Source organism: Mesoplodon densirostris, chromosome 1 (genome assembly GCF_025265405.1).
Source record: "Mesoplodon densirostris isolate mMesDen1 chromosome 1, mMesDen1 primary haplotype, whole genome shotgun sequence".
Taxonomy (NCBI): Eukaryota; Metazoa; Chordata; class Mammalia; order Artiodactyla; family Ziphiidae; genus Mesoplodon; species Mesoplodon densirostris.
In genome coordinates, this window is record NC_082661.1 from 100,463,015 (window position 1) to 100,472,060 (window position 9,046).

Sequence of the window (9,046 nt, forward strand, 5' to 3'; positions counted from 1 at the left end):
GAAGAATTAGCAATATTATTTGCTAGCACAAGGCACCAAGCCAGTAATTTCATATTGGAGAGCGCAGGAGACCCTTACTAGCATTTAATCAGGAACTTGTTGCTTAGGTGTCAACCGTCCACATCAGGACTTCAGGAGGGCAGGGAGTTGGTGTGTTTCCGTTACCACACTATTCCCAACATTTAGAACAGTGCTTGGCACACAGCACTGTTGTACCAACAAAGTAGCTGAAAATCATCTAATAAATATCTGAGGCAAACACATTTAGATTTTTCCCAAATATTGTATATTGATCCCAATTGCTGTGCTTATTTTAACCTCATCCCTGTTAGTCTTCTCTCTTTTTTTTAAATTGAGGTATAGTTGATTTACAATATTACCTAAGTTTCAGGTGTACAACATAGTCATGAATAGCTTCTCCTAGATTATGGAAACAACCTACCAACTACCAGCTACTCCCTTTCTCCCTCTCTTGCCTCAGTAAAGTCCATTTGCTAAATGGTGTCAATAATGTTTCTTTTATAAGTCAGATAATATCAGTTTTCTGCTCAGAAACCTTCCATGGCTTCTCTACTCACTCATATTAAAGTCCAGAACTTAACAATGGCATAAACCAGGCTCCAGAAAAATTTTCTGTAAAGGTCAGTAAATATTTCCAGCTTTGTGGGCAATAAGCATAAAATGCAACTACTCAACTCTGCTATTGTAGGATGAAAATAGCCATAGACAATATGAACAAATGAATGGATGTGTCTGTGTTCAAAAAAAAAAAACTTTTGTTACAAAAAAAAGGCAGTGGGCAGAATTTGACCTACAGGTTTATAGTTTGCCAGTTCCTCGCCTAAAAATCTGGTTCTTTATCTGATCTTACAACCTAACGCGCTTCTTTCACTCACTTCACTCTTTTCCCCGAAACCAGCGAGGCACTCTTCAACCCCAGGTCCTTTGTACTTACTATCCCTTCCTCCTGGGATGCTCATTCTTCAGACGGCTGCAAGCCTCACTCCCTTAATTTCTTCCATTCAAGAGTCTCCTTAACGCAAAGGCCTTTCCTTACTGCCCTCACTCTTTAGTCTCTTTCTCTGCTTTACTTCATAGCATTCATCACACCTGATTTTTTCATTGTGACCACACCCTCTTCATTAAAAGTAAGTTAGGGCCTCCCTGGTGGCGCAGTGGTTGAGAGTCCGCCTGCCGATGCAGGGGATACGGGTTCGTGCCCCGGTCTGGGAGGATCCCATATGCCGCGGAGCGGCTGGGCCCGTGAGCCATGGCCGCTGGGCCTGCGCATCCGGAGCCTGTGCTCCGCAACGGGAGAGGCCACAACGGTGAGAGGCCCGCATACCGCAAAAAAAAAAAAAAAAAAAAAAAAAAAAAAAAGTAAGTTACATAAGACAAGGATATATCTGTTTTATTCATTGTAGAATCACTAGGACCAAGCACCTAGTTGTCTCTCAGTAAATATTATGGAATAAATGATTGAATTAATAATGTAACATCTGTGTCTAATGTTATATTGATATATACATTGTAATTTATGAATCTATTAACAGTTTTTATATTGTATTAACAATTGGTTCATCTTTTCTTTACCAAGGTTCCATATTACTGAATAACTTATCTTGATTTACCTCACTGTTGGCTCCAAATATGTCTTTGAATTACTCTTTATTCCAAGAAGTAAATTTTTTGAGATTGTCCATGGCTAGCTATGAAATTTGAATCACAATTTGTTTTACTCAAAACTCTATGGAAATTGATTCATTGTCTTTGGCACTTATTTTTGTCTGACAATTCTCATGTCTATCTTATTAGGCACCAAGTTGTTTTTCTTTTTTGTATTGTTTGTTTTTTATATTTCTGCCTCAATAAGTGTACCGTTTGTTGTTGTTATTCTTGAGGTGCAGTTACTTTACGAAGATGTCGGTCTCTTTTCATCAGTATAATTTGGTAGAGAGGTGATTAGAATGAAGGGCTCAGGGAAAAGCTCTGTGGGTTTGAATCCAGGCTCTAACTTTCATCCTGCACTTCAATTTCTGCTTCTGCAAAGTGCTGATAACAGTGCTCCTTTAAAAAGCTTTACTAGGGTTAATAAGTTGTGAACATTAAGTGAGTTTATAGACATAGAGCACTTTGGAAGTTAATCATTATTGTTACAGGCATACCTTGTTTTATTGCTCTTCACTTCATTGTGCTTCACAGATATTGTGTGCTTTGCAAATTGAAGGTTGTGGCAGCCCTGCATTGTCAGATGATGGCCAGCATTTTTTAGCAATAAAGTATTTTTTAATTATAGTGTGTACATTTTTTAAGACATAATGCTATTGCACACTTAATAGACTACAGTTTGGTATAAACATAACTTTTGTATGCACTAGGAAACCAACGAATTCATGTGATTCACTTTATTGAGATTTTGCAGTAGTCTGGAACCAAACCTGAAATATCTCAGAGGTATGCCTGATGTAGTTTAATGTCAGTTATCATCATCGCCATTACCAATTTAACCTAGTATATAGTGAATGCTTATATTAAAACAGAAATTTTCTTCAACTTTTTAAAAAAAATCTTAATTCTTTAGCACTGCTTCTCCTCCATTTTTCATCCTGGCATTCTGTTTATAATATTATTAAGAATTGTTAATATTTCACCCATGCTTATTTCTCTCATTATTTTCATTTTTACCTCTATCATTTATTTTTAATTATATGGGAACTTTTTGAGCTTCTTTATTATTTTGGTGCTGATTTTTCTTTCTATCTGAATAACTCAATCTGATATATTTTTAAAATCAGAAATCCTCTTCCAAAGTCAACAAAATTCCAACCAACAAATATTTGTTGAGCTCCTACTATGTGCTACATATTATCCCAGGAGCCATGATCCTTTTCTGATCTCAGATTCTTCTCTCTTTGTGTCTGCCACCTCTATTTTCCTGTATAACATATGCTCTTGATTTTTTTCTTAAGAATAAAATCTGTGAAAAGGGGATTATAACAAAATTTATCATAGTGATAAAATGTTATTTGTTATTTGTAATACCCTTTAGAGCACCTGGCACACAGTGAGTTGTTTTAGAAGTAATATTAAGTTTAATAAATTCAAATACAAATAAACAAAATTAAAATTTTCTATATATTTTCTTGACTTTATAATTCTTTGTCACAGGGAGACATGTTGTTTCTTCATACTGCACTCTTTCTTTTGAACTGCAACATTTTTTTCTTGTGTCAGATAATTTTTCTCTTTGTTCCATGTTTAACAAGAAGAGAAATTAACTTTCATACTGTGAACTGAGATAGGCTCTGCCAGAGATTGTAGGAAACATTCATCTCTTCTTTCAAGTTACCATAAAGGAGAACATCTAGATTTCCTGCAGCCAATTTGTTTCTTTTTTTTTTTACATCTTTATTGGAGTATAATTGCTTTACAATGTTGTGTTACTTTCTGCTTTATATCAAAGTGAATCAGTTATACATATACATATGTTCCTATATCTCTTCCCTCTTGCGTCAATTTGGTTTTTAGAGAGAACTGACAATAGGCAAGATATTGAGAGAAGACAAAAAGCAGAGGATGGGTAGTTTTCCTTTGTTGTGGAAGCATCTGGACTCTAGCTGGAGCCAACTGCTTATCACCTGGCATGGATGCAGTAGCTGAACAGCAGCAAGGTCAGTGCACATTCACTTTGTCTGTGACTAATACTTTGCTTTTGTCATATGCTGCAGCCTGGAGTAATGAGCACATCAGGATCTCCATTCAACATGGCCTCATGAGCATCAGAGAAATATTGCTGGAAAGGCTGCTGATTTCCCTGACAAAATCTAGTCCTTACCCCTTCAAATTATGAATTCCACTATCAATTTACAAGTGATTTGTGACAGGTCATGTGCACAATTTTTCCTTTCATTCATCTATTTTTACCCGTACTTTGCTGGCAGAAATGTCTTTATACTTTTGATATGTATATAAAAGGTTTTTTATCTGATTTCCAATGCTATTCTTTTACCTGTTTCATAGCCATTTGATTATCTGAAGATGAATCTGGGTTGTGGGCAATTTGGGAACATGTTCTCACATATTTCATATCACAAGTTTGATTCTTATTATATCAAAATAAAATTTTGATGGACTGTCACTGCACTTCACCATACTCGTAAATGTGATACAACAAAGAATGATTTCTTTCCACATAAAAATGGAACCAGTTACCGAGGAATGATAGGAATTTAAGACAAAACTTTTCCTAAACCTCAACTTCATATATATTCACCTTACACAGATTTTGTTGCATATGTTTCATGTTAATGCCATGTGTTCATATGAATCTTAAAAGAATAGTTCTGTCCAGTTTAAATGAAAGCAAAGCTTCAGGCACAGTATCTTAATTATAAATGTTATCGGCCCACTGTTTGAGAGGGTTTTTCTCCAGAGATTACAAATACAATAAGTACATCCAAGTAAGTACCAGATTGACAAGAATTCTCCTTTATGTTTACCAGCAACCCTCAGATAACTCATTCAGAATTAGAGATTCAAGTACTCTCAGTGACAGCAGGGCTCCACTTTCTACTCATTCTGGCATTTCTATCTCTACATAGTAGAAATACTGGAATTCCTATTCTATTAGTGTGTGAGCGTGTGTGTACAGTGAAAGTAACAAAAAAAAGGAAAGAAAATATGTTGTTGCCCATTTTTCTCTGCATCCAAAAGATTTTTAAATTTTTCTTTTCTGAACATGTTGTCTACAACTACATAGCTCAAAAACAAATTAAGAGCTATCTTCTTCAAAAGTAACTATACTCCAACAAAAATTAATTTAAAAAGTTACCTTCTTCATAATAATAATTTAGTGTTTATGTGAAAGGCATTTATATGAAAAAATGTACATGTACATACATGTTAAATAAGGCAGTTATTATTGAATATATATACATTTAATTAATAATATATTAATATATTATACTATAATGTACATAATATAATAATACATATAGTCTGAAATTAGGACAGTATGATTTATAATAAGAGAGTGACCAAACTAGTACAAAAACTTTCCAGAGCATAACAGTTTACCTTTCTAAATTTATAAAAATACAGTCTTAAAAGATAAACAGATTTATTTGTCTGTCTACCACTTAGCAAAGATGAATCCTCAATATAAGTAGAAAAAATTTTGACAGCTGAGATAATGTGCCTTAATTGTTCACTGACAGGCAGACTGGTTTCAACCACCTGCATATTTATTTCCATTGCCATGGTGGTCCAGATGCAAGTCTTACCACATTTGATAATGCCTTCAATTAGATCTGCACTCTTAATAGTTATCCTTGTTTTTCATAACCACCCTCCCATGGGTTTCACTCAAAGTATGCAACAATAAAAATGTATAAGCGATACAGTTAACATTCAGTAATTTTTATGTCTTATTTCATTATAGGAGTGCCAAATATTGATACATTTTAGCAAATGTATGGCTTTGTACTGTTTCAGTGTATCACAATTTGTCTCCCCAGTGATCTTGCGAACAATCCTTTATCAATCTTTTAAATTAAAATATATATTCATCTGATATATTTTACATGAAAGAACTAAGTCATGTGTACTAGTGGACACCTAAAGATTCATTCATTCCTACTTCTTTTCCTTTATTTTGTGATTGATTCCTGCTTTCTTAATCAGCTCTCACTTTACTATTACGGAAACACTATTGTTCTCCATGAAGTAAGATAAAAGCTGAATTACAATTCATTTTTTCCTTAAGGCCTCAAATGATAAAGATGACTTCAGAAATCTGAGACACACTGAGATTTAACTGAAAGCAAGAAGAGGCATACATATCCCCAAAACAGAAAAGCCTGCAGGCAAGTAAGGTGGACCAATTAAAACATTCCAAGTCATTCCCAGTGGTTAAGTAAGATAGACTCACTGGGGACTGAGCAGTCTTTCTGTGTATCAAGACCTACTTCGAACTTAATTTGGCCTTGTCAAAATAAGCTTTGTTTGTGACAAAAGTCTTCTTTAACTTGTAAGGCTGATTAGGCTTTGTATATAAGAATGGTGAGCTAACTTTATTGTGAAGCCCTTTGATATCCATACTAAGTTTCTGTCCAGATTACATCTACCAGTTAAATACTTTCAAATTAATCCCCAGAGATAACCTTGAGCCATTTGGAATTTTCTTTTTATTACGTAGAGTCAATATTATTATAATAGTTGCAATCACTGGACAATAGAAAATGCTTTTTAATGGCTCTAACATTTTGTCTGTTTAAAAAAAATCAGAAAAGAAAAAATTAAACAATCTTACATGTGACAAATAGTGTGGTTCTAGTTTATTACTTGAAGAAAAAAGTTTGGTTAATTGTTGGGTAGTGTGTTTGCTTGACAACCCTGAACTAAGATCTCGCTGTTAGTTTAATACACATATAGAACATCTATATTACCTTCTTTTGGGTCCTTATATCCCAACCATTCCTTTTTAAAACATGACAATGTATTTTCCACAGTGTGTCTACTTCTTGCCCGTTATATATTTTGTGACAGAAAAGTTTTAACAGACTACTACTCTGAAGCTGAGCTTCGTGCTATAACTTAAAAGGCATACATTTTAAAGGGAAACAAAATTGAATTTGAGTCCTGGCCCTTTCTTTTACCAGGTACACGGCCTTTGGCAAGTGACTTACATGAGTTTCAAACTCTTCACCCTTGACAAGTGGATAGTAATCTCAAGCAGGGCAGGGTGTGTTGAAAGGATCAGAATTTAATGTATGTGATGCACTTAACACAGTGCCTAGCAAAAACTGAATGTAAGTTAATATACCTTATTGTTATTATTATTAGACTTCTCATTCTGTTGGGGTGTTTCAAATTATCTGATCACTTTTACATTAAGAATCCTACATAGCCATGGAAACTGATTATGTCCTGCTGTAATATTATTTTATATTTGGGGACATAATAAAGAATTAATGTCTCCTGGATATTTTAAATGTTGCAGCTTCAGAGTTATCCAGAATATTGTGTCAAAAGTTGTTTTCTGCAAATCAATCTATGCTGAAGAGTGTAGTTTAACTGTAAGCACATGGTGAACGTGGGCACATGGAGAACTGTCTCATTTGTGTCTTTCTGTCTGCCAAATCATACAGAACCTACTAAAATAAGTGAAATGGACACTGAGCCAAATCTCTGGAGATATACTGGAGGAATGCAAGAACAGAAATAAGCAATAGTATAGCACAATCTCTCACGAAGAATGACATTTCCAAGTTCGGGCTAAATTTCATCAGTTCCCTAAGATGCAAGCCAGGAAGTGATTAGTATGTAACTCTGTATATGGCCTAGTTAGAGTTTCTCTCAACTCTCAGCTATGTAATTTCAGTTTCCCCTAAACCTGAAAGGGTTCAGTTTTCTGGTAAATTAGGATAAGTATAAAAGTGTATGAGCAATAGAAATTGAAAGAATAATATTGGTGGTTTTGGAAGTCTCCCTAGACACGAGGTGAGTAGAAACAATAGAAGCTGAAGTCAACAAAACAAGTGCCCCGGCCTGGCAGGTGTTTCTGGCAAGAGAATCTGACATGATTTAAAGTTAAATGCTTTTATACTCAAAGAAAACAACAGTTATATTATGCTGAGAGATGGATGCTTTCCACAATGAGATGGAAATAGCTTTATGGTTACAAACATTTTGCATCAAAGAAGCTAAACTCAGATCATCACCATGTGTGAGTAAACTACCAGTAACCAAAAGTTTCCATTAATTTTTAAAACCCACTAAAAGATTAGAAAAACATTCAGTGATTCCCCACCGTAATTGTAATCACTTGTGTTGTATATAATGTTGTTCTCAGAGCATCAATTGCTTAAAATTGATAACAGTTCCACCCTAGAATTACATAGCCAATTATGTGTCTCTTTCATTTGTCACACCGGATTAGATTTCTGGCCCATCTAGTTAGGCAGATTGCCTCTGCCAGTGACCAATACAGGCAATATTTCAATGTGAGGAAAAGAGAACACAGAGATATAAGAAGTGAAACAAATTAGTAAGTCTCACTAACTATGCGTCCTGAGAATACTAGCCTGCAATCATATATCCTGAGTTTATTAATGTATATAATACCAGTTTGTAATCTGATATATGACATATTTTGACATAAAAAAATTTAAGGACATTTAAAACATCTTTCAAGACATTTATTTTCTGTCACTCCAAATATCCGTCAAAAAGCACTGTCATACCCTCTGGTTTAAAAGAAAAAAAAAACACCTCAATTGTCATAATAAAGAGAATGCATTGACATGTTCAGAGTTAAGGCAGTACTCAGGCAGTCATGTTTACTGGGGCTCTAGCTCTATTCCACTGTCAGCCTTGTCTTCAGGGTAGCTTTCCTCATGGTAGCTTGAAGGCTTCCCACAGTTCCTGTGGGCACATTTTTTTTTTTTTTACATAAAAAGTAATAGAAACCATTCCGTCCTACCACCAAATAACAAAAGACCTAAGTTTACTCTAATTTGATCATCTTTGGCCACATATGTTAGAAAAGAACATCTATTTTCTTGGTTTCCCATTTCTTTCAGTAGACTTTTGCAAACATAACATTCCTGGCCATTCTTTCCATATTTCCTCTCTCGTTGTAATGGAGGAGGCATGTCCTGTCTAATTGGTAAGGGGCTAAGGTCTTCCATCCTTTAGCCAGCTCTTCCTCGGAGAAGGTGTTCTTTCCTGCAGTCCTGTAACTTCCTGTGCTTACACTGTGGCAGCAAGTATCAGTCTCCTCTGGGGTTTTCCCCCTTTCTTGGATGCAAGCTTCTCCAAAGCAAGAATGAAATATTTATCACTACATCTTCTGCTGTTATACAGCGCTGAAGTCATAGTAAATACTCCATATGTAGTTGATGATGAAAACATTAAACCAAAGTTTAATTGAATAGTATCACTGCATGTTTTAGATATGCCTATATGAATTCATACTGCAGTTCTGTGCTGATTTCATCATTCCTTCCTTCTACTTTCTTCAGTTTCAACCTGCTATGTGTTACTT